Below are 27,607 nucleotides of genomic sequence, written 5' to 3' on the forward strand. Positions count from 1 at the left end.
ACAGCGTTTTACTCACACACCACCAAGGTAACACATTGGTTATATGATACACTTTTTTTTTTTTGAAACAGGGTCTTATTATATAGCCAAGCTAACCTCAAACCTGATACCCTCCCACCTCAGCCTAACAAGTGCTATATTATAGGCATATGCCATAATGTAATAATGTGTTTTTTAGTTCCATTATAATGTTAAGAGATTATAATCTATGTGTAGCCTGCTGGTTGCAGAAATGTCATGCATAGACATTGGCTCAAGGGATTGATTAATTCTCTTTCTCCTCAGTCAGATCTGTGAAGAGAGCAGGTCAGTCTGAGAAAGTGTTACCAGGCAGGATCTGGGTCCTCCCACTCCCAACTCCTTACTCAGAGAAGTAGGTTGTTCTGGGACCACCTGACGGAAGCCATGTTTCAACTATACCTCCAATAAAGTCCTGTGGTCCTCAGAGTCTGTTATAAAGCCTGAGAACTGTCTGGTCACATTAGTAAGTGACAGAGGAGAGAAACAGGTGAAATCTGTCTCATGTGTGCAGTTTTTGGCAATGTGGTCGACACCAGTGGGCATGACCCTTCTCTGACCTATTCTCTGAAAGTTATTTAAATCATTTTAAATTTTTTTTTTTAACTTATTGGAGGCTGGAGAGATATCTCAGAGGTTAAGAGCACTTGGCTGCTCTTCCAAAGGTCCTGAGTTCAATTCCTAGCAACCACATGGTGGCTCACCACCATCTATAATGAGATCTGGTGCCCTCTTCTGGCATGCAGGCACACACACATGCAGGCAGAATACTGTATAAGTAATAAATAAATCTTAAATTTTTCTTTTTACTTATTATTGTTGTGTAGGTATGTGTGGAAGGGGTAAAGGCACACATGTGTTACCATGTGTGTGCCAGTTAGAGGACTACTCTTGGTAAGCAGTTTTTGTTTGTTAGTTTGGTTGGTTGGTTGGTTTTGGTTTTTTAAGACAGGGTTTCTCTATGTAGCCTTGGCAGTCCTGAACTCGCTTTGTAGACCAAGCTGGCCTTGAACTCACAGTGATCTGCCTACCTCTGCCTTCTGAGTGCTGGGATTAAAGGCGTGTGCCACCAAGCCTGGCTGGAAATCAGTTCTTTCTTTATCTCTTTCCACCATGGGTCTGGAGACTCAAACTAGGGTCCTACGGTTTGCATTGCATACATGATTCCCCACTGGGCCATCTTACCAGCCCTGCTTAAATCTTTTGATGATTTTGGAGACCAGAACACTCTCTCTCTCTCTCTCTCTCTCTTCTCTCTCTCTCTCTCTCTCTCTCTCTCTCTCTCTCTCTCTCTCTCTCTCTCTCTCTCTCTCTCACATACACACACACACACACACACACACACACACACACATACACTTTTTCCCTTCAACCAGTGTCTTATTTATATTGGTCTTGTTACATTCTGTGAGTTTCTTTGAATGGAAACACTCTCTTGACATTGGAAAAAAGAAATAGAAAGCATACTCTGGCTTCATCCATATGCTTCATCCTCCATAAGAAGCCAGAGGTGTCTCCTCCTCCTCCTCTTCTTCCTCCACCTCTTTCTCCTCCTCTTCCTCCTCCTTCTCATCCTCCTTTGCCATCCCAAGAGGGGCTTGGGCCCTGGGTTGACTCTGCCTTTAGCCTCAAGACATGAGAGACGACCCTAGGAGTCAGGCAGCTTACATTTAGGAGCTGTGTGGGGAAAGAGAAGGCGTCAGAACAAGTCCTAACTGCAGCTCACAGTTGCACCTCATGTTACACCCCATAGGGAGAAAATCCTGTGCTGGGTTCACCCTCAAAGCACGTGGCACCTGCTGAGATTTGCTGTGTGTGTTTGATACGAAAGTTTCGCATACGAGGTCCTTTGTGTTGGCTAGCCCTCCCTTGGAAGAATCTGAATATCTTGTAGTAGCCCACCCGTTATCCTAATGTCTCTCCAAGGCTCCACCTCACTGATTTTGTGTGTGGAGAAACAGAGGCCCCAGACAGGGCCAGCTCTGTAGCTCACAACTTCCTTCCTGTCCTGGTCCTCTGCCATCCCCTCCAGGCGAGGGTACCTTGCAGAGCCCTCCTCCGCAGGGGGACATCCAGGGACATGTAAATGCCCTGCCTCTTGCTGAGGGCTCTTCACTCCCTAGCACTTCCTGCTGGGTCCTCAGACCACGGTGCCCCCACCTCAGTGCATCCAACCCTCTGGCAAACAACCCTGCCTCCAAAAGGCTGAGCCACCAGTCCAGCTACTCACTCACCCCACGGAGCTGGGCTTGGTCACCCCGATGAGTGTGAAAAACGCCGCCTTTGCAGGCCGGAATCTGAAAGAAATTGGAAAGCTGCTGCTCCCTCTATTCCCACTCTCTTCTCATGTTTGCTGTTATTTTTTAACACTTTTTTTTTTCCTCCTCAGAAACGCACTATCCTCTTCCCCAGAGCTTGCCTGTAGCGAAGGCATGGTCTGTACAACTGCAATTATTTCAGGAACAGATGGAGTGAGGAGCAGAAAGTCTGTTAATAGTAATAGAAACGCTACATGTTAACCTGGACAGCACATGATGACAGTCCCATGACTACCGTTCTGTTCCCACCAGCTGGGCACCCAAAGGAGGAATGAGATATTCACAAACAGCCATCAGCCACGTAGCCACCTAAAGTTAGAACTCAAATTCCTTCACACTAGGGGCCCTGGCGACCAACCACATCCCATCGGCTTAGGCCCAGCCCAGAGGAAGCCAAGCCACAGCTCAGCGCAGGCCTCACAGGATAGTCCAGGCTCAGACTGGGCCACAAACGGCATCCTGGGCTGGCTGAGTCACAGGTCTGGTTTTTAGGCAAATGTTTAGCTTGCTGGTGCTAGTGGAAGCCAAAGGGCCAGTGATTTCAATGGATATGTGTTTGGGGGTGGGGGAGGCACAGAACAGCCAGACTGCTGCTCTTGACTTGCTGAAGAGGAATGGGGGAAAGTGTAAGATGAAAGCTCCACAGTGAACGGCCCAGAGCAGGGCCTAACCCAGGTCTGGGAGCAGAAACCCTTCTCTCGCCAACCTCCCCCCCTTTACTAAAATATGGAAAACAAAGTTTTACCCACAGCAGGAGACACACTGGTAAATTTATTTCAAAAACATTTTTTCTTTTTTTAATATATTTTATTAATTTATTCATATTATATCTCAATTGTTATCCCATCCCTTGTATCCTCCCATTCCTCCCTCCCTCCCATTTTCTGCCTATTCCCCTCCCCTATGAATGTGACTGAGGGGGACCTCCTCCCCCTGTATATGCTCATAGGGTATTAAGTCTCTTCTTGGTAGCCGGCTATCCTTCCTCTGAGTGCCACCAGGCCTCCCCACCCAGCGGGCATGGTCAAAAACATTTCTTAAGCACCTACTACATAGAACACGGAAGAAAATCACACTCTAGCAAGAGGGGCTCTGACTGTGGAATGTCCCCTACAGGTTCCTGTGTATGCACATTTGGTCCCTAGCCGCTGGCACTGTTTGGGTAGGCCATGGAGCCTGTAGGAGGCGGGATCTCACTGAAGGAAGTGGGTCCCTGGAAGTGGGTCTTGAGGTTTGACAGCGGGGGGGGGGGGTACTTCCTGTCAGCTCTCTACTTCCTGTCTGCAGAGGCAGTGTGACCAGCTGCCTCTCATTCCTTCCAGCATCCCTTCCCTGCTGTGATGGACAGTATCCTTTAAAATCAAAATGAAAAGCTCTTCTTCCATGAGTAGCTCAGATATTTACTCAAATCTTTGCCTACAGAGACACAAGTGTAGCAAGACGCAGAAGCGCCCAGCAAAGGGGCAAGCTGGATGCAATTAGGCTTCATTTCTCTGGCTTGTGAGGGACACAGAAGACTCCACAGGGGGAAAGTGACATGGGAGGAATTTCTGATGGCCACGGAGACCCGAACAAATGGAGTCACAGAACTTGGAAAGGCAGTCACACTGGGGACCAGACATGTCTGTCTTTTAAATGGGCACCTATCAGGGCCTGCTGGATACAGCTGAGCAAGCTGAGCAAGACCTCCTGTACCAGGGTGAGAAACTTGCATAGTGTGAGGTCTGTGTCCAGTTGTGTGCTTTAAAGGTATCCCCAGGCAGCTCTTGTCACAGCCAGTGCCCTTAGGTTGGCATGTGAACACCCAACCATGTGAATGAGCTACAGTGTAAATCAGGGTTGGTTTATTCACTGATTTCTAAGAATAAGTTTACCAAGATTCCTCCAGATCACTCTCAAGGCCAGCAAGGGCCGCTTGAGTGGGAGGAAGGGAAGGTGGTCATCAGGATGCCGTGGAAGTAGCGGAGACAAGAGCCTCCAGGAACCTCCCAGATGTGTCAGAAGAAATGTAGAGAAGCCAGGGTGGACCCCAGACCTCGGGAACCCACAGTGACAGAAGGGCAGAAGGAAGAATCCCAAGATTGGAGCTTGGTGACTAATGTGCCGCTGCTGTCAGTAAGAAAAGGCAGAGGATAGGGAGGAAGGAGCCAGGGTGGAGATTTGAACTGCGCAGCCGGACGCTGCACTGTGGCTGCTTCAGTCCTAGAGGTGCCCTGTCCCTCCCTGTCCTCAAGGACTCTCATTTTCCTTCACTTTCCTCTGCTCCTGGCTCCTGGGCAATATGGCCATTTTATCAATTTGTCCTTCAACATGTAGTGATTTTTGTTGCCTGCTAGGCTACTGGTGAAATGGTGGTATTTGACTAGATTGTTCAGCTTTATTAACAGAAACATTTCAGTGTCCCAGAGGGGCCCAAGCACTCGGACTCTAAAGAAAGGACAAGACAGTGAGCTGATCAGGATTTGAACTCATCACTAGGCATACCAGTAGCTTCTTGGCATATGGTCACACGAGGATAGAGAAAGCATCCTTTCCCCTAGACATCTTGAGTAGACCGATGCTGTAAGGAGACCAATGCCTCTATAGAGGACCAGGCAGCTCAGAGGCAACACAGCCAAGAAGTGGGGACTCTAGAACACACGGCCAACAAGTATGTCCCAGTGAGTAGAAGGCAGCCATGGTTGCTAGGGTGTGGCTCAGTGGCAGAGCATGTGCCTAACATGGGTGAGGCACTGGGTTCCATCCTTAGTCCAAAATAGTAAATAGGTCCCCAAATCTGTCCATCTGTCCCTCTGTCCCTTGCACCCATGCTGTGCCTGTCCCTCTGTGTTAAAGAATTGGGTGAAATTTAGAGACCAGGGACATGGTTTGGAATTCCAGACAAGGTCATATGTTCCTAGTGACTGAAAGTTTATTGGTTACTTGACCTGTACCAGGTTCTATTCCAAGCCATTTGTTAACTCATGTAATATGCATAATAACTTAAGAAAAAAGAATTATACTTCATATTAGTCCCACCTGATAGATAGTGAAAGTGAACATGGTGCCCAGAGAGCTCAGGCAACTTGCCCAAGGCAGCCTAGCAGCTGAGTGGTAGTCTTATTACTAAAGTATATTGCCTCATAGAAACATAAAACTTACCCACTGATTCTTCCCCCTCCCCCACCAGGCATCAATATTTCTACCTGTGGCCTCAGAATAATAATGCTGCTTAAGGGCTTTCTATATAGTGGTTCCTTGTCCCCACTTATATATCACTCTGGATACACTAAATTATGACATCTGTATCTCCAGCACTGCAAATACACATACACATGCGCACACGCGCGCGCACACACACACACACACACACACACACACACACACACACACACACACACACACACACACACACACACACACACACACACACACACACACACTACTCTTCATGCTGACTGGCCTGAGCCTGTGTCCCACCTGCCACTACCAACTCTTGATTCTCTCTCACCAGATATTACCTTCTCAGGTGGGGCATGGTGACACATGTCTTTAATTACAGCACTCAAGAGGCAGATCTCTGTGAGTTTGAAGCCAGCCTGAACTACTTGAGATCTTGTCTTAAAAAAAGAAAGGGAGGGAGGGAGAGAAAAAGGCAAAGAGAGAGAGACAGAGACAGAGACACAGAGAGACTGAGACAGAGAGACAGAGACAGAAACAGAGACAGAGAGACAGAGACAGAAGCAGAGAGACAGAGAGGCAGAGAGACAGAGGCAGAGAGAGGTAGAGAGAGACAGAGACAGAGAGAGGCAGAGTGGGGGGGTAGGGACAGAGGGAGGGAGGGAGGTAAGGAGGGAGGATGGGGAAGAGAGACGGGAAGGGGGGGAGATCACCTTTTCATACTGGGAATGTAGCTCAGCCATAGAGTGTTTGCTTAGCCTATGACTCCCAGGACTCTATCCCCAGTACTGCAAACACACACACACACACACACACACACATACACACACACACACACACATTTTCTATGAAGATCACCTCCATACCACCTTCTCCTGGGCCCCCACATCCACTTATTTGCACCTTTCAGCTGGGATCTGGTGGGGGCCGTCTTACTGTGGCTGTAGACACACTGTAGAACCACTCAGGACAGATATCAGATAGGCTACAAGGAGCTGAACTAGTTGGAGACCCTAGGAACTTGTGTTTGAACAGAAGGTGGTTGAAGAACGTGTTGCATCTGACAGTCTGAGGCCACTGTGTGTGAGAAGGATGGAGTTTATCATACAATCATGCTTGAAGAACATGTATGTTTCCAGAAAGCTTTTATGAGACATGACTATTTATAAGGATCTGAGAGGAGCTCAAGAAAGTGGCATTCCCAGGCCACTGAGGGGTACCCAAGGCCTAGAGGCTATGGAAGATGCTAGACACCTTGCTAGGTTTCCCCTGGAAACACACCCCTGGTCATTCTGGTACTCCAGGATCCAGCAATCCATGCCATTCTGAGAGAGCTTAGTCTTCCTAAAGATGAGGATAAAGGAAGAAAAAGAAGCTGTATGTGGGGCGCCATAACTCTGTGTGCTAATGTTTCCACCTAGGGCTTTGAGATCCAGGCATTTGGAGAAAGCAGTATCAAAATAGATGATGCTGAGGGACCCAGTGAGGTCAGGTGCTGTGACACTTGTTCATGAGAACCTACCTAACCCAACCCTCTAAAACACTGCTAAAAAATATCATTATGCCTGTAACTCACTCCACAATCAGAGTGATCTTGTGATGGGAAGCAGATATTATGAACAGTTTTCAACTCAGAGTAAATGGTCTCTATTGTAATGAAGAACTGGGGCTAGAAGCCAGGTCCCATAGCCTTGACTCAGGCAACCTCTGCACATCAGCCTGACTTTCAGACAGCCAGTCTCTATAGAACTTGCTTGCCTAAACAAGCATGGGAAATTGACTTACGTGGCACTAGGAACGTGTGACTCCCTGCTACCCAAGCTGAAGGATTTGCTCCATGCAGAGAGTCTAGGGCAACACTTCTCAGCCTTTGGGTTACGACCCCTTTGGGGAGGTCGCACAACCCTTTCACAGGGATCACATATCGGATGTTTATATTATGATTCACAAAAGTAGCAAAAATACAGTTATGAAGCAGCAATGAAATAATTTTGTGGTGGTGGTGGGGTCACCACAACATGAGGAACTGTATTAAAGGGTTGCAGCGTCAGGGAGGTTGAGAACCACTGCTCTAGGGGCTAGACACCTGCGCCAGATTCAGACTCTGCGCGCCATTTTGCTTTTTCCTTTTAGTGCATCATTGTATTTGTTCCCTCTTGCTCACAGGATGGCTGCTGCACATACATCACACCTACATCCCAGGAAGGAAAGAGAATGGAGAAAGGAGTGAAAGACACCAAAGACTCTCTTAGTAACTTTGCCTTTTACTCAGGGAAAGACCTCCTCCCCAGAGAGTCTGTTCGGCATCTCAGCTACCATGATGCCTTGCTTCTCATAGCAGGTCCTGGGAAACCTAGTATTTTAGTCCGAGATGAGGAGGGAAAGAGACAGCTGGTCCACAGTATGGTGGTTTGGATCTGCCTTTGGCTGTGGACTCTTTAGTGTGTCTGGTTGGCAGAGGTAATCCGTAAGGGACTCACACTTGAGGGGTAGAGCCTGGCCCTTGGTTCTAGCCCTTCGTATCTGTCTCCCATGAGGAGGCTCCACTTCTGGTTCCTGCTGCCCTAAATTTTACCTTGCATCTGAAGCTATGAGCCAACAGGAATCAGGGATTTATTTGGTCATGTGGACATAGCTAACACACATGGCGCCTCTTCCCAGCACGCCAAAGCGTGATGGTCACTACTCCTTACCGTCTTGATGGGATTTACAATCACTATGGGAACCCACTTTAGGGTATATCTGTGAGGGCTTTTCCAGAGAGGGTTTAACTGTGAAGGAGACCTACCTTGAATGTGGGTGGTACCATTGCATGGGCAGGATCCTGGACATAATAAAAAGAGGAAATGAACTGAGCAGTGGCATTCACTGCTCTCTACTTCCGCCTCACACTCCTGCCACCATGTCTCCCCTACCATGTCAGACTATGTCCCCTCAGACTATGAGGTACCATAGACCTATTAAGTTGCTTGCTGCCGAGTATTCATTCACAGTCACAAGAGAAAGAATTAACCTGCAAAGCATGCTGGGAGTCCCAGATCCTGGATGGAGTCTCCTCTGTTCACCCACCCTGGGTATTCCTTTCTCAGCAGTCCTGGTATGAAAGGCTTTGGGCTTCAGGGCAGCACCCAGCTGGTATCCTGTCAGTCTCATGCCCCCACCCCGCCAAGCGAGGCTCAGCTGCTCACTGCAGCCTCCCAGGAAGGAGGTTCTTAACTAGATTTCCCATGCAGAACTTTGTGGGGGCGGCTCAAGCCTCTACCCACTACAGGCTAAATTTGTGTTCCACCCATCACCATCAGCAGCAGTGGGAGCCCAGGGCGACTGTGTTTGTACTTCAGCTGTTCCACGGGTGCTCACGTCCCTTCACAAGGACCAGAGCTGAGTCCGCCGAAGGCTCCCTTCCTTATGAAGAAGACACAAGGGTGTCATCTAGCCACCCCCCCCAACTCCCCTAGGACCAAGTGCACTGAACAGGCAGAAAGGAACCCATGTGGTTATGATGGGTTTCTTGGCAAGGGCTTTGAGGGAATCCTACTTTAGAACTGTGGTTCTTGTCCTTATCTCTGCATGAGAACCCCCTTGGGAGGATGTCAACTCTGGCCAATGCCTGGGTGTTTGTAAATCCAGACCTCTTCCAGGGAAGTGGAGCCTAGGCCTGCGGCTCTGAAAATCATCACTGGGGCTACTAGGCATCGCCATCCTGAGGAAAGGGGCTCTTCAAGGGCTGGGGAAATGGGGAAAGAGTTGGCTTGGCAAACTTGATGACCTGAGCTTTAGCATCCGTAGCAGCCACCTATATAGCCAGCTGTGGTATCTATTATCCCAGTTCATGGAGGTGGGGATAGGATCCCTGGAGCTCACTAGACAGCCAGTCCAGACAATTGGTGAGCTCCAGGATCAAAGTGAGACCTTGTTTCAGAAAAATAAAGTGGACAGTGGTAAAAGGTTGATTAATGGATGGTGATTTGTCATTGACCTCTAGATTCCATACCTGTGTGCATAGGTACACACACACACACACACACACACACACACACACACACCTTGACTATGAATCTGAACCTGGCCCCGTCAGCCCAGATTCCACTGAAGGAATGCTATAGACAACAAGCAACACCCATAGTTGCACTGGAAAATGGGAGCACACGCCCCATGTCCCTGTAAGCCTCCAAAATGGCTTCATAGACTACCGGCATGACAAGAGTCAAGGACCGTGCTCAAAAATGAATCTGAGGATTGTTTTACTTGAGAGTGACAAGATAGGCAGGCAGACATGAGTGGGATAAAGGGGGCGGGGGGAAGCTTTTATTTCTAGACACAAAGTGCTGCGTACCACAAAGGGCTGCACAAAGGAAGCCAGGTGGCAGATCATGAGGCAGGGGTAGCAAGGGGAAAGCATCGAGTCTTGGTCTATTTGCTGTCGCTATAACTAAACACCACAATCTCAGTAGGTACGAGGAGTGGAGATCTAGTTGGCTCATGGCTCTAGAGGCCAGGAACATGGTAAGAGCCTCACACAGTGACACTGGTCATGTCATCACTGTGATGTCACCACAGGGCCCCACCCTCATGACCTCATCTAACCCTCATTATTGCCCCAGGCCCCACTCCCAACTTCCATTAAGTTTCCACCACACAAATTTGGAGAGAGCCGTCTCCATCACAGTTTTCCCAGACAGAGGAGGGCAAGGCAGGCACACAGATAGGCTTTAGGCTGACTGGCTTGAACAGTTTTGGTGGCTGCTGGTGTACCCGCCCCTCCGCCATGCTTGTCACAGTTTGTCATTGTAAACCTATATAGACCTGGAAAGAGGGCATCTCACTGAGGACTTGCCTCCCCAAATCTGGACTGTGTGCATATCTGGGGGGGGGGATTTCTTTGCTGATGAAAGAGACCCCACTGTAGGTGGTGTCATCTCTTGGCAGATGGGCCTGGGCTTTATAAGAAAGGTAGCTGAGGAAGCCAGCAAGCAGCGTTCCTCCATGCTTTTCTGCTTCAAGCTACTGCCTTGAGTCCCTGCCTTGGTTCCCCTTGGTGATAGATTGTCACCAGTAAACCACACAAGCCTTTTCCTCCCCAAGTTGATTTTTATCACTGGCACCAAATGCAGACCAGAACAGTGATGCCATGGGGACAGTGGCTCGGCCTTCTAAGGGAGGTGGTTGAGGTTGTGAGCTTCAGTGAGGTCAGTTTGCCTTTGTAGAATGTGCTTTCTTTGAGAAATGGCTAGCTCTAGCAGAAACTGTCTCAGCAGGTCAGCAAGACATCAAAGCACCACAAAATAAAAGACGTGATTAATGTGAGCTTCATCTTTTCAGTATTTCTAGGACTCATGATTGTTCTAAGGGCTACTAAAACCTGGTCATAGTCTGTCCTAGGATTTTTTTTTTTTTTTTATCCGTTCTTTCTATCTGGGGAGGAAGACTCTATATAAATGGCCAGGTGAAAGGAAGGAGCCTTGGAGACTCTCACGTTCATTTTCATATTGGATAGTACCACACTTAGCCTGGGCATCTGTCTCGGTCATCTTGCGCCTCTGTGTCCAAAATACCCAGCAGAAGTGACCCAAGGGAGGAAAGGTTTATGTCAGCTCACAGTTTCAGTCCACAGTGTTGGGGGAGACAGGACAGAGAGACTCCTCCATTTTTGGCCTGGAGAAGCTCTTTACATTTTAGTAGAGCAATAAGCAGAGACATTAAGTCAGAGCCAGGATGGGCTATAGACTTCAAAGGTGGATACCCCTCTGCCAGCCGGACATCACTTCTTACAGGCTCCACAGCCTCCCAAAATATTGCCACAAGCTAAGGTTTAAGTGATCTACACTGACTAGGCCTCGGTAGCAAGAATTCCATCAGCGGGGTGGCTCACACACCAAGCTTTGTTCTCACAAATCTGTAGACTAGAAGCCCAAGTTCAATTCCCATGCGGATTCTGTATCCGGCGAAGGCCCACTTCCTGATTTGTAGGCAGGAAAGAGAGCAGAGTTTGAAGAATGAGCTCTTGTGCATCTCTTATAAAGACAATAATCTTCCTGTCAGGACTCTACCCTTGTCATCCAATCACCTCCTAATAGGGCTCACATCCAAATACCAATCTATTGGGGATTAGGGCTTCCATGTATGAAGTCATCCTGAGTCATCCATACCAGACCCCAGTCAAGGACTAGATTCCAGCTTACGCTGTGGAGAAGTCAAGGAAGGACCTTCAAACAGCTAGCCACATCACGGTCAAGAGTCAAGAGAAGTGGATGTCTGCATGCTCAGTTGCCTTCTTGCTTGCTTGTGTTCATCTTGATTTCGCCTCTCTTATACAGTTCAGGATCTCCTGCCTAGGGAATGGTACCGCCCACAATGGGCTAGGTCTTCCCCCATCAGTCAACTTCAGTCAGTCACCCAGAGACCAACCTAATGCAGGCAGCCCCTCATTTATTCTCTTCTCGGGTGTTTCTAGGTTGTGTCAAGCTTAGCAGAGATAACCATCCCACCATCCTACACAGAAATTCCTCTCTAGGTGTCTCCACCGAGACATGCACAAGTGTTAACGTCGGCATCACTAGTACTAAACGAAACAACCCAAGTGTCCTTTAACCAAAGAAGCAAAATGTCTCCACATGCAGTAAGATGCTTTTCAGCAAGAAAAAATAGTGAAGAGCTGACACATATTGATGTGTGGTGCCATGTGGAAGAACTTCCGAGAATGATGCCAAAGAAGAGAAGCTACGCACACAAGACCACATGGGACACGATCCCATTCATATGGAATGCTCAGGAGAGGCAAATGGAGATTGGAAATGCAGAAAACAAATTAGCAATCGCATAGATCTGGGGGAAAGAAATGGGAATGCCTGTCAATGGGCACAAGGTCACCTGGGAGATGGAAGTGTTCTCAATGTGGCTATGGGATGAGTCTACAGCTGTTGTCCAGTTACAAGAAAATTGCTGAAATATATATTGAAAGGAGTGAGCAGTACATGATGGCGCATGCCTTTAGTCCCAGCACTCAGGCAGAGACAGGCAGATCACTGTGAGTTCCAAGCCAGCCTGGTCTACAGAGGGAGTCCAGGACAGCCAAGGTTACACAGAGAAACCCTGTCTTTAAAAGAAAAGGGAGTAGGTTTATGATATGTCAGTTATACCTGGATAGCTACATTTTAAGAATTCATCAAGGCGCTGGGGTATTGCTCAGTGGCATGAAGCCCTGGGTCCAATCTCCAGTGGGATATGGTAATGCACACCTGTTATCTCAGCTCTCGGGTGGCAGAGGCAGGAGGATAAGAAGTCCAAGAACATCCTCAGCTGCAAGGAAAGTGTGGGGCCAAGGCAGGCTACACGAGACCCTGCCTCGGAATAAGAAAACCAACCAACTAACCAACCAATCAACCAATCAACCAAGCAACGAAACAATAACAACAAAAACCACATGTGGCCAAATTCAGGCTTAATTCTGTTTCTGAGTCATTAGCCTGACCCCAGAGATCTGGGTTTCCTCAGCCGTGCCCCTAGTACCTTGCGCATGCGCTGCTCTGTAACTAGGTTTGACTCTAGTATTTTATCCTTTAAAAAGGGAGCACGCATCCATCTACTTCTCTGCCATAAGGCCATCTCTTAACAACTCTTAGCATGTGTGAGGATGAGCCTCAAGACCAGTCTCTCTTCGCATTTTCCACCCTATGTTATAACCGAAGTCTAGTTTTAGCAGGTACTATGTTCACATGGCTCAAAAAGCCAAATGGCAGAATATTATTGAAGCCTCTTTGCCACCCCCGTCCCATCTGTCCCTAGCACTACCATGATACACACCCTTTGTTAGTTATTTCAAATATATTCCTGGAGTCTGAGAATGAGAAACGCCCCCCACCCCAAGTCTTGGGCATTTGAACACCTGACCCCCAGTTAGTGGCGCTACTTGGGGAGACTAAGGTGGTACAGCTTTGCTGCAGGAAGTGTGTCGCTGGGGCAGAGTTTTGAGTTCTCAGTTTACTGCTCCTGCCACCATGCCTGCTGATGCTTGTTGCTATGACTCCATACCGTGATGGACTCTTGTCCCTCTGGCACCATAAGCCCAAATAAACTCTCCCCTCTGTAAGTTGTCTTGGTCATTAGAAAAGTCACTAACACAGTTTGTTTATGCAAACACGAGCACATTTGAAGAAATACTTTATCCTTCTAACATAAAAGTAAGACACTAGATAGATTGTTCATCATCTTGCTTTTCCTACTTACTCTGTCTTGGAGAGCCTTCCAGAGTACACACAGGACATTGTACATGTGGGGTGTGTGGGCAGGGCACACGTATATAATATGTATATAGAGGTCAGAGGTCCATGTTGGGCATCTTCGTCAATCGTTCTTCCCAATATGACTCGAGGCGAGGGTTTTCATTGAGCCTGGAAATCACAAATTAGGTTAGTTTGGATTACCGGTGAGCCCCAGGGATCCTCCCATTCCTGCCTCCCCAGTGTTGGGATTATAGGCACACACTGATACAACTGATTTTTCCAAAAGAGTGGATGCTGGGGATCCCAACTTAGGTCTTCATGATGCACAGCAAGCTCATTACCAACTGAGCTGTCTCCCCAGCCCTCTCGGTAGTCTATTTTATTGCGGAAAGAACTCTTAACCACTTAGCAGTGGTCTGTGCTCAACGAATGTTTAAGTTACAGTAAAAGTTTGCTACGTTTATAGGGATTGATTAGCAAATCCATACCCCCTCCCTCCCAAGTAACCTCTTTCTCTCCTGTACTGCCGGTTTAGCTGTTTTTGAAACCACATACAGGGGTAGTCATATATTAGTTGTCATTTTATGGCGGTTTCTTTTATGAGGGGTAACATCCTCAAACTTCAGTCATGTTGCCTATTACAGCCATTCCCTTTTAAAGGCCAAGTGCATCTCTTGTGTATATAGCTAGTCAGTGATTTGCGAAGGTTTGACTTGGGACTCTTTTGGCTTTACAGTGGTATGAAAGTAATATGTGTTCAGTGGAAACTTGACTTTGAATTTTGTTCTTTCCTAGGCTAGTGATAGCATGACTCTCTCTCTCTCTCTCTCTCTCTCTCTCTCTCTCTCTCTCTCTCTCTCCCTCCCTCCCTCTCTCTCTCTCTCTCTGTCTCTCTCTCTCTCTCTCTCTCTCTCTCTCTCTCTCTCTCTCACACACACATACACACACGATACCCAAATATAAGCGAATGTACATCTTCTGAACACATTTCAGCTAAGCTATTATGTTGGGCATGTTACATCTGATAAATGCATGTTCAACTTTCAGCCTGATCTACTTTGCCATGGTTTATCATGACAAAACCCCATCACAAGCTAAGCAGCATCTGTATATACCATTGTCTCTTTACCAGTAGATCCACCGGTGGACATTTAGATGACTCTGTATCTTGGCTGTTGAGAGTCATGCTAGGTTGAACATAGGAATGTAGTTATCTCTCAGAGACATCACTTCCAGTTCCTTCAGAGCAACTCCAGAAATAGGATCATTGGGTTATCTGAGCAGGCCCACCTTTCCAGTGCCTAGAAATCTCAGGATTCAAATGTTGGAACCCAAGCAAAGATCAGCTCTCCAGCCCTCTATGCTTTTTTTGGGAAGAAGCCAGAAAGGAAGGGGCTGAACTTGGATCCCAGGTCACTGGGTAACAAGGTTTCCAGCAGTTGCTGGGCTGGGCCAGGTCACATGTAGTGAGTTCAAACAGCTCGAGGGACAACCCCAGTTGTTGCCAGCTTGTTGCTGGTGTTTTTGGCTAGGATGGTAGTGGTGGTTTTCACAATGCTGGTGCTGACTCCAGGCCTGTCAGCACATAATACAAGGTCTCTGCCACTGAGGCACAGCCACCCAGGATCCCACTGTTTCAAGGGCTGACTGTACACACTTCTCTCTTGGCTATGCTTACATACTGGGTCTCCATGGTTGGAAGCAAGTTTCCCCTTTCTAGAAGACTGGCTGGCCCCTTCCTGTCATCATGCCAGCCCGTATGCTCCGGGAACACTCAGATTTCCTTCTAGTTGTCAGGCCCAGCTCCTAGATAGCTTGTTTCCTTATTTCTCCTGTGAACAACCTACACACACACACACACACACACATACACACACACCCTTCCTAAATATTTGCTAGGAGCGTCTGTTGGTAGTCAAGAGTTGTGAAAGCAACATGACCTGTGTCCCTTGAAAGAAGTCTGCAACACTATTGTCACAACACCTCCCGCCTTTCTGCTAAGTTCCTAAAGAGGTCGTCCAGGAGATAGCAGGGAGGTCACAGTGTTTGTGTAGTTTCTGTTACTCTAACAAAATATCTGAGGCTGGGATGCTTTATAAAGAAGAAACGATTGTCTGGTTCAGCATTTCTAGAGCTCCAAAGGCATGACAACCACTTATGCTTGGTATTGGTAAGGACCTTTTAGTAGGCGACATCACAGTGTCAGGGAACACACAAAGACCACACGGCGTGCTATGTAGTCTTACATCAACTTGACACAAGCTACAGTCATCTGAAAAGAGGGAGCCTCAACTGAGAAAATGCCTCAGTAAGATCAGTCTGTAGGGCATTTCCTTAATTAGTGATTGCCGAGGGAGGGCACAGCCCACTGTGGGTGGTGCCATCCCTAGGCTGGTGGTCCTAGACTCTAAAAGAAAGCAGGCTGAGCAGGCATGGTAAGAAAGCCAGTAAGCAGCACCCTCCATGGCCTCTACCTCAGCTCCTGCTTCCAGGTTCCTGCCCTGTTTGACTTCCTGTCCTCAAGCAGGTTCCTCAATCATGTCTTTGATGGTGAACTGTTACATGGCGCTGTGAGTGCAACAAACCACTTCGTGCAGGAGCATAGGAGAGCTGTAGCACGGGCAGAGATAAGGATGAGAGGCAAACCCAGTACGGGCAAGAATGTTCCTGGGTGATTGTAGATTGAAGAAGAAAGATTCTAGACCTTTTTATAGTGGATTTATTTATTTATTTTTGTAGGTCTAAATATTTTCTCTTAATCACAAAAGCAGGCATTTGTTGTTGTTGCTCAGAAAATCTAAAAATAAATAAAGAGGAAAAAAATTTCAAAATATCCATCGCTAAGAGAGCTGTCTTACACACTTCTTGGTTTTCTGGTCTTTTCATGAATGCTGCTGTGGTTTGGGTGTGAACTGCAGCCCATTGTCTCATGTGTTTTAACACCTGGTGCCCAGCTGATGGCGCTGTTTTAGACGATGGTGGAACCCTGAGAAGTGAAGTCTTGCTGGAGGAAGAGGGTCACCTTGAGGGTTCATGGCCTGCCCCAGCTTCCTGCCTGCTCGGTGCCCCCTGGTGGTGGATGCCATGTGACCTGCTGCCTCCTGCCCCTGCTTGCCAAGATGGACTGTCTCCGCTCAAATTCTAAACCCAAATAAGCCATTCCTCCCTTGAATCTTTTCTTTTCTTTCTTTCTTTCTTTCTTTCTTTCTTTCTTTCTTTCTTTCTTTTCTTTTCTTTCTTTCTTTCTTTCTTTCTTTTAAAGGCATTTGTCACAGTGAATAACTGTGGGACTAACTGGGCACTACTGGGAGCACAGAGGGTAACAAAGGAAAGGGTGTGTGCATCTGTGACAAGTGCTCAGAGCCTGCCTTCCTTTTTAAGGAGACAATGAATTTGTGGGGTTCACTGGGTTCTCTAACTTACCCGTTTGTTTTACATATTTTAAAACTCTGGGGAAATATTAAAAATATACATTTGTAGACAAAGATGGAACTTGATTTTATATTTTGCTTATATCTTATTGTAAGTGAAATTCAACAAATTGTTCCCACATGTATCGATTACTTGTGTTTCTTTTTTAAAATTGACATTTAATGCTGTCTATTTTTCTACTGGCTTACTAGCACCTCTCTCTCTCTCTCTCTCTCTCTCTCTCTCTCTCTCTCTTTCTCTCTCTCTTTGGGGCATGCGCGCGCGCGCGCGCGTGTGTGTGTGTGTTTTGTTTTTTCAAGACAGGGTTTCTCTGCATAGCCCTGGCTGTCCTGGAACTCACTCTGTAGACCAGGCTGGCCTTGAACTCACAGAGATCCACCTGCCTCTGCCTCCCAAATGCTGGGATTAAAGTGGCATACACCATCATGGCCACTACTAGTCTTTTTCTTATTGATTCAAAAAAGTACTTTATATATTAAGACTAGTGTCCTTTTTCATGGCTCTTGTAACTATCTCCCCTTAATTTGTTGTCTTTGGATTTTATTTTACATTTTCTTGCCATATAAGAGACTTGAAAATATATCCAGTCAGATTATATCAATCTTTTCTTTCATGCCATTTACTGTTAACAGTTTGGTATGTATTTTTCCAGACATTTTCTGTGCATATGGAGATATATCTATAAATATATTATATAGCTAGATATATAAAGTTTTCTGCACATTTAAGATGTCATACACACTGCTCTTCAGCTTGCTTATTTCACATTAGTAATATAAAGATCTCACTCCAGTAGTGTGTTCCGATCCATGAATCCAACGTTGTGTTATTAAGCTGGCTTTTAGAGGTATTCTTTTTCACTTTCATACTTAAAATGACAGTTTTCTGATTTCTGAAAGAAATGGAGATCTCAATTTATCTGTCGGTGTAACAAGCCAGTATTGGTTAATTGTAGCCATCAACACAACGTAGAACCACCCAAGAAGAGAGCCGAGGAGCAGTTGGTGGTGGTCATGTGTGTGGGGGTGGGGGTGGGGGAGGGGGTTGCCTTGACTGATAACTGAGGTGGAAGGAGCCAGGACAGGAGCCAGTGTGAACGTGCGTGGCATGGTTCCATTACGTGGCCCTTACCTGTGTAAGATAGTGAGACACTATCCTAGCAGGTAGGAAACAAGGCGACTGTACCCTCTCTGTGCTCTGGACTATGGATGTGACCTGCCCAGCAGCTTGACTTCCCCAAAATGACAGACTGTAATCTGGAAGCCAAATAAATCCCATTGTCCCTTAATGCTGCTTTTGGTTGGGGCTGTTTCGTCATAGCGGCAGAAACTAAACTAGGACATCACCACAGTATTTATATGGATTTTAGACTTTTTTTGTTTTTCCTAAGACAAGGTCTTGCTGTGCAGCCTTGGCTGGAACTCACTATGTAAACCAAGCTGGCCTTGAACTCAGAGAGATCTGCTTTTCTCTGACTTTCAAGTGCTGGGATTGCAGGTATGCAATCACATCTGACTCCTTATGGCATTAATAATAATAGCCCATCCTCACCCTTCTGACTTGACACAACTCTGTCATATCTCAAACATCATATAAATATATATATTACTATCATATGTTAAATATACATACACTGAAACTTGAGTTTCTCAGTAAATTCTCTATTGTCTCTTGAGCCTGTCTTGCAATGCTATGTTGTTCTAATTATTTTAGTTTCGTAATATATTTTTATGCCTTCAGAGTCAATACCATCCCCTATTTCATCTTTTTCAGTGCTGTCTTTAATATTTTTTAATTGCTTGTTTCTTAAATTTAATTATAAGTCTTAGAATAATATGTGAAGTTTTCAAAATACTTAAGATTTTAGTTAGAATTATGGTTATATTAATGAATGAATTAAAGTGTTTTTTGAATTTTTTTGTAAAACACTTATTTCAGTTTAAAAGCAGAATGTGTCTCTCCATCTAGTCAATTTGTGTTGTTGTTGGTTTTTCTAAATATAAGTAACACATCTTTATCATGTTCTGAGACAGCTTAGATTTTGTTACAACTTAATTAGGGTTTAATGGGGTTTAAAAGTACATTTTATTGCTATTATTAATATGTAGGAAAGCAACGACTCTGTGTGTTTTAGTATCAGCTCACTTTACTTTTGTATTGGTTTAGTTATTTTCAGAGTTTCTGAAAAGGGATTATCATGTATATGATAGTGTCATTTGAAAAAAAGGAAAAAGTGGAACGTTTAGAGGCTTTATTTCTTCTTTCCCTGTGGTTGTACCTTGGTTCGTTTGTTTGTTTTTCCTTATTGCTCAGCTAGACCCAGTACCGGGATGCATCAAATGTGCAGGCTCCTCCTCTGAGCTCCACCAGGATCACATACGTACCCCAGTGGTTTCCTTTCTAGCTTTCTTCTCTGAGTCCTGGAGACTCATTTGAGTTTACCTTTGAATTTTCAGATGTAGTCTTCTCTAGTGCCCAGTATGTGGCTCACTATTCCTTCTGGATTTTAACACTAAGCAAGCAGTGGAGTTTTTGCTATTCTTGTTGTTTTGTTTTTTGTTGGTTTTTTTTGGAGGGGGTGGGATTAATCTCTTTCTTGCCTTTAGACAGCAATGAATAGTCCCCAGCGCCACTTCCACAGTCTCTGTGGATCCTGATCTCCGCACACACTGGCCCATCTCCATCCTCTTAGGGTCCATGGCTCTGTGGCTTTCTGACTCTTGACTAACTCCCTCTGACGCCTTGTCTCCACACTCCTGTGAGTTCCCGGCTTCTTTGACTATTCACAAGACATCCTTGGTTGGTCTTCACCACTTGCAAATACATACATGTTAACTTTCCAAGTCTCGGGGAAATGCATGAAGAGGCCATCTCTGCCTGTATCTCCCAACGCCTTGCTCACCTGCGCCGTGTCTTCCAGCTCAGCTTGGCACGATATGCCCAGGAGAGAACTGTGCACTCAGTCTGGCCTTCTCCCTCTCCAAACAGCCCCGTGTTGTCACACACATCATTTGCTTTGCCCAGAAAGAAGCTTTTCTGATCCTTCACGTGTGACCAAGCTCAAACCTGGATTCCTACGGTAAAACAATCCAGACTGCCCTCCTCTGCACTCGCCCAGAGCTTCATAAATGCCTCTCTGCTGGAAGGCTTGGAACACGATGGAGGGGTTCCGTGTGTGTCCAGAGCAAGAGGGGGCTCAAGATGCCTCTACCTTCCCCCACCCTTACTTTCTCCAGTAGATAGCCAGCCTAAGTCTCCATCTGCGTTAAGCCTGATTACCACAATTAACAAGCATGTCGCTGTAGGATATAATCCTATTCTTCTCCCTAACCCCAAATTACCCATAATTCCCTCCTCCTAATAACCTTGCCTTCTAAGTCACAAAAAGCCATGAGACAAGAGTGCCAGGGTGGGGTACCTTACTGTTGCATCTCCCACTTCTTCATTTGTCCCTGATCTTAACAAAGACCCAGTTTCCAATTTTGTTCTGGATCCTGTGTCTTAGCAGAGACGTGATTGTTTACAGTCACTCCCCCTTCTTTCTGCCATGTACCCCCTTTTCTAATGGATGGTCCCAACTGGTTTACAGGCATCCTCGTGTATCATCCATCAAAAAAAAAATTCCCCTTCCTCTCTCTTCCCTAGTGGAAGTCACTCCATATCTCAACTCTCCTCCAAGCCATCCTTACCAGCATCTCCAATTCCTCACGCCTCATCTCCTCTCAGCCATCTCACTCCTTTCAACTCCGCCCAGACAGGTCTTAACACCTGCTCTCCCATTCTCACCTCTGTCTGTCCACCAGACACTTCCCTCAGTGTTTGCGTGGTCCAGACCTCAATCACGAGGCCTCTTTTCTCCTGCCTTGACTCTCGTTATGTTGCATGCTTACAGATTCCATGCCTGTGGCTCACAGATGCATATGTATGCACATCCGGTCCCGTGGTCATCCTTGACCTCCCAGATTCTGAGGCGCACACTTAGGTTATCTTTTTTTTCAGATCTGAAACGGAAAGCCAAACGTTCTCCCGCCCCCACCACGCTCCCCCTAACCTCCGTTGTTGGTTGGTCCAGTTGCTGGGTAAACATAGTGGCTCACACCTGTCATCCCAGCATTCAGTGGCAAGAGCAGGAGAAACACGAGTTCAAAGGCAGCTTGGGCTACACAGCATGACCCTGTCTCAAAGACAGAACAAAACAAACAAAGTGGCCAGGTTCTCAAGCCCAAAGTGAGAAGTCACCCCCTGATTTTCTTTCTCCCACCCCCTTCCTCTCCGCTCTACTATCCAATCCATTAGCCAGCCCTGTTGAGTCCACCTGAAAGAGCTTCTCTGAGCCACCTGTTGGTTTCTGGTCCCATCTCTACTATTGTCATCCAAGCTGCCAGCATCCTTTCCCAGCCTCTGGCTGCTTCTTTTAGCTCCTGCTTACCACTTGCCCTCTACCTGGCAGCCCACTTGTCCTCCCCACAAATGTAAAACGAGGCAAGACACTGTCCCGAGTGATCCTGCTGTACTTAGAGTCAAGTTTCACTTCTTATCCAGGCCTAGAAAACCTTCTGTACATCTCTACGGCCACCTTCTATACAACACGTCCACCCCTCCTCTTGTCTGCCCTTGCTCAGGCCACAAGAACTCTTTCCACAAATCCACCAGGAAAAAAAGCCTTAGTTCTCTCTCTCTCTCTCTCTCTCTCTCTCTCTCTCTCTCTCTCTCTCTCTCCTGCCCTCCCTCCCTCCCTCCCTCCCCTCCCCTCCCTCTCTCCCTCCCCCCTCCATGCCTCCTCAGTTTACCCTACTGCACATTCAACAAAGCACTGGTCGCAACTGGGCATGTCCTTTCCTACAAAAGTTTCTTGCAGGTGTGGCTCGTCCTGTGTTGTGTTCTAATGGCTGGAGTAGCTTCCAGCACACAGGTGTTCAGCTAGTGTCTGTTGAAGGGATGGATGGATGTGCCCCAGTGGCTCTGATGGGGGACAAGCTCTCACAGGTTTGTTGGGTGAACAGTACCCGACAATGTACTGGAAGCTCCTCGGGGGCAGACACCCCTCTGTGGGCTCACTGTTTGCTCCCAGGTAACTAGCATGATGCCACAGACTTCCACCCCTACTCCCAGGGACTTAGTAAAATCTTGTTGGATTTATTGCTTCATCAAGGCCAAGAGTCCTATGGACTATTTCATAGACTTCCTGCCACATGAGAAAAATACCGCGAGAACAAGAACAAAGCAGGCGGGGGGGGGGGGGGCGGTAGGCACAGGCTGCATCCTCAGCTGGAAAGGGGGAGAACGTCCTCTTCTTTGGTATGCTCCTATCAAGTGTCAGCCACAGTGTTACATTATTTCTTGGTGTATGTGTTACAGGGTTCACTGTATGTGCTGGTGATGGTGGATCCAGATGCCCCCACCAGGTCAAACCCCGTGATGAAATACTGGAGACACTGGGTAGTGTCCAACATCACAGTAAGGAGACCAGGCGGGGAGGGGTGTTTTCAATTCAAACTGGATTGGAATTGTTTGGAACTGTAGCAAGAAAGTCATCGTTCTGTATAGTTTCTTAGCAGTTAGCCAAGAGAGCTGGAGGTGAGGGTGAATGGGGCCTTCTGGGTCAGATTCCCAAAGTGTCTAAGAACTTCAAAAACACATCTAAACGTAATTATGACGGGCTGGATGAGAACAGCATGAAACTCTAATCCCATGCATTTGCTGTTCTTTGTGATAGGCGTCTCCTCTTCGATGCCAATCCCAAGGCATTGATGAGCAAAGCACTGACTCACACAGCTTCTGGAGGTCCACAAACACATCTCTGTGGACTTGGTGGGGCATCCCTGGTTTAGCTGGCAGGAGGGAGGATCATTTGATGGGCCTTTCCTCGGCTGTATGAGGGCCACAGTGGAGAATATTTCCTTCTTTATACAGAAATAAGCAGTGGCCTGTAAGTTTGTTTCATTGTAGCTGGGGAGAAGCCCAGCTTGTCCCTTTCAAAGGATGTCTGAGGAAGGCACTCTATCAACACATGAGCGTTAGATCTTCTAGTTTTAATTGATTTGATCTCACATCTCGTCAAGTGGCCTTTAAAGATGTTGTGATCCGGTTGGACCTTACAGTCAAGTTTCAATGTCCCCAGGGAAACCCCAAGAGTCTTTATATAAAACGGGGTTTGAATCAAGCCTGGGCACATCTCCTCACGCACTCTAAACCATCTCTAGATTATATTCACACCTAACACAATGTAAATGCTTCGTGAATAGCTTGGTGTACTTGTTTAGAGAATTGGTGACAGAAAAAATAATGCCCACCCAGGTTCAAAGCTGTAATATTCTCTCTCTCTCTCTCTCTCTCTCTCTCTCTCTCTCTCTCTCTCTCTCTCTCTCTCTCTCTCTCTCCCCAATCTTATTTTGGTTGACTCTGAGGATGTGGCATATCCACAGATACCAGGAGCCCAGCTGTATCTAATAACCCACATTTGCTTCCCAATCCTGTTCAATTATGAGATTTGGTGCTTATGAGCGGCATGGTGGTATACTTTGGAGAAATCCCCACTAGCCCACAGCCTTCAGGATCTGTGCCCAGACAACCTACAAATGGCTTTTGCAAGGACTGCGTGAAGGCCTCTGCCCTATGAGATAACAGAAACTAGCAAAATAAAGTTTGAATGTGAGTTAAGAGTTGGTATCCAGCTCAGAGACCAAACAGTCCCACTTTCTCTGCAGTGTATGAACCATACTCTTTGACTTTCTGTGGCCATCCTGACGATCCCATGAAGAACACTCCAGAAAATGCAGAGAAAACCAAAAGTGCAAAAGCTACTGTCTTGACTGTTAGAGCCACAGTCAGGAAGCAGGGACAAGTCAGTTTAACTAACTATTGACTTCTGACAAGGGGAAGACTCTCACACCAGAGTGGATAAGGAAAGGAAGGGTTACCCTGGCAACCAACTATGTCTGTCCCTGTACAGGGATCCTTCATAGGAATCAGGGGGGACAGCCCTCCTTGGGAGCTGCCTAGCTGTAGCCCTGATGGGGCTTCTTAAGCTACTTTGGAGCCAGCCTCCAGGGTACCAGAACTTTTCCTTGAGCAGGCTGTGGGGGAATTTAGCAATTAGCAAAGAGGCAGGAGGAGGGAGGAGGGAGGGAGGGTCCTAGTGTGTGGCAGGGATGGCAGCAGGGACTCAAAAAAGCTGAGGTGCTTGTCAGATTTGCCTCCCTCTAGAGCATTGTTGTTTTCCAGACTTGGGTAAAGTTCTTGGCATAGAAGCTCGAGACAAGATTTTTGCCAGAAGGTCACACTCATAGCCTCCCTCAAACACACGCACACACGCACCCATGGCTCCCTGTGAGAGGGCTCCAGTCAGGATTCTCAGGCCAGAGGGAAGAGCCACATGGGCAGAATAGTTTCCCAGTTGAGAAGCCCTGCAACTGTGACCTAGCTTCTACTGATGTCTGACACTCCTATTCCGCCCACTCCCTCACCCCGTACTTACTCTGGGACATATTCCTCACACCAGCTCTGTGCTGCGAACAAGGTTTTAGCCCCAGAAGGCCTGCTTAGAGACACAGCAGGTGGCAGGTGACAGGTGGCAGCTGTCAGGCAAGGCTGCTAAACCACAGAGCTTAACCAAAGCCACCTGCCAGGGCATGGCCCTCACTTCCCCTTTGCCCAGAGGAGACTCAGGTTTCAGTCACAATGCCACCCACTTTCCCTCTTCTGAGTGCCGGCAGGAAGCTGCGGCTTTCCCTCATGGAGTTACTTGGCCTTGCCACCTGCCCTCATGTTCCGCTAGCCAGAAAGATGGCATCGGCCAAGTGGGTTCAGGTCTCAGGTCCCGGAGCTCTGTCAAAAGAAAAAAGGGTAGAGAATGGGTGCTCTGGACAAGCCTAGGAGCCTGTTCTCTAACTTGGAGTTCACACAGAAGGGTAGGCTGATGCCTTGGAAAATATATATATTCTTAGGCCAACCTCTTCATAGAACTCCTGATCTCCACAAACTTGGGTAGGGAGGGGGCAGTTACCTGGCAACTGGAAGTCCAAGGGGACAGAGGCAGCCTGATCCCTGGCCTGATTAAGTTGAAGTTTCTTAGACAGTGACTAAGTCAGCTTCTGTGGTGCCACATAGTTCCGTGGCTGTGCTGTGGAAGAGTTCTGCAGACACAACAAATAACATGGTCTCTAAGTAGTCCAGAGGAACTCACAGCATGGGGGAAGTGCTCGGGGCTGGGATGGCTGATGACAGTCATTCATTTGTAGGGCTGTTTTCAAGTAAAAAGCACTTTGGAAACTATTGAAATCTCAATTGCTTTGGGATCTAGCATTGCCTCACTGAATGATGGAAAAGCAGAGCCTGAGGAGGTTCAGTGACATCTTCTGCCAGCAGTAGTAGGAGACTGTGGCTGCAGGTATTAGATGTGTGTCCCAGACTCTAAGCGACTCATACTGTGCTACACCAATGTGGGGGTCCCACCGTGTTCATCAGTCCCATTGTGACCAGCGACTACCATGCTCCTCTGCTTTTTGTTTGTTCGTGGGGGTTTTCTGTTTTTCTTAAATTTATTTCTTCACTTTATATCCCAATTGTAGCCCCTCCCTCCTCTCCTCCTGCTCCCACCCTCCCTCCCTCTTCCCCCTACCCTGCCTTCCCTACCCCTCAGAAAAGGGGAGCCCCAACCAACCATCACAGCACATCGAGTCACATCAGGACTGAGCGAATCCTCTTCTACTGTGGCCAGGCAAGGCAGTCCCACTAGGGGAAAGTGATCAAAATGCAGGCAACAAAAAAAGAAAGAAAGAGAAAAGAAAAACAGGCAACAGAGTTCATGTCAGACACAGACCCTGCTCCCCTTACTAGGGAACCCACATGAAGACCAAGTTGCCCACCGGGTACATATGTGTAGGGGGCCTAGATCTAGTTCATGAATGGTTTTTGGTTGGTGCTTCAGTCTGCAACCCACCCCACCCCACCCCTGGGCCAGGTTAGTTGGTTCTGTTGGTCTTCTTGTGGCACTCCTGTCCTCTTTGGGGTCCTTCTATCCTTCCCCCCTCTCTTCCACAACACTCCCTGTGCTCCATCTAATGTTTCACTGTGAGTCTCAGCATCTGTTTTGACCCGCTGTCAGGTGCAGCCTCTCAGAATACAGCTATGCTAGGCTGTGGTCTGCAAGCATAGCAAAGTGCTCTTAATAGTGTCAGGGTTGCCTCTCTCCCGTGGGGTGGGTCTCAGGTTGGGCGAGGCGTTGGTTGGACATTCCCTCAATCTCTGCTCTTTCTTTATCCCTGCACATCTTGTAGGCAGGGTAAATTTTGGGTTGAAGTTTTTGTGGGTGGGTTGGTGTTCCCCTCTATCCACTAGGGTTCCTGTCTAGTTAGAGGGTGTCCTCTTCAGTTTCCATGAGCCTTACTACTGGGAGTCTCGGCTAGAGTCACCCTCATATCCTCCCAGGAGCCTAACCTGTCATGGGTCTCTAGCTTGTCTCAGGGTGCCCCACCCCTGCCCATGGTTTCTCTTCCCTCTGCAAGTCCTCCCAACCCCCACTCTCCACACATCTGATTCCCACCCTCACTTCCCTCCGAACTCTCTCTCCTATCAGGTTCCCTCTCTTCAACCACTTTGGCTGTCTACTCTATTTCCCCTTCTGAGAGAGGTTCAAGCATCCTCCCTTGGTCCTCCTTGGTCCTTAGCTTCTTCACCATGCCCCCTCTGTACGATGAAAACAATCTCTGTGCCTCATTCCCATGATTCCAGCTCACTCCCGGATGGGTGGAGGCTTCCAGGGCACACTGCCCAAGGAATGCTACCTTGGCATATAAAGTACACCTGGTCTGTATCTTAGACCCCATAAAAAATACACCCCACATACCATCAACACCCACCCAACTACACCCAAACACACTCACCAGTAAGGCATGGGGTAAAGCCGCCGCAAACAGAACAACAGTGGCCCTGTGAATCCCAACTGGCACAGAGAAAAACCTGGAGGAACCTAAGCTGGCACGGTATCAGGCAGCCAGGTATAACTGAACAGCAGGCCAGGGAATGGCCACAGAAGCCCTTCAGTGGAGATGATGTTTCGAAAGGCTATCCAGACTAGAACAGTATAGAAAGCAGCTCTTAGTAACATGGGGAACACCTTCAGCCCCCTCCCCATACACACACCCTAAAGACAGCCTCAAGGGGGTCGAGATAGAATATGATAAGGTGGGCATCCTAAAGAGCAGGAGGCAGAAAGATGCCCAGAAATAGAATCTGTCCTCGTGTAGTGGTTAAGAGCAATGACTCTAGAGTCAGTCTTCTCTGGTTCAAATCCCAGACTCACAACTTTTGGCTGTATAGTCTTGGGCTAGTTACCCGGCTTCTTTGGGTCTCAATATACTCACCTGTAAGGTGGAAATATTTATAGTCTCTGCTTCACACTGTCAAAAGTGGTATTTCTCTAGGTTAGCTCGGGTAAAATGCTTAGCACAAAAACCA

This window comes from Acomys russatus, chromosome 18 (genome assembly GCF_903995435.1).
Source record: "Acomys russatus chromosome 18, mAcoRus1.1, whole genome shotgun sequence".
Taxonomy (NCBI): Eukaryota; Metazoa; Chordata; class Mammalia; order Rodentia; family Muridae; genus Acomys; species Acomys russatus.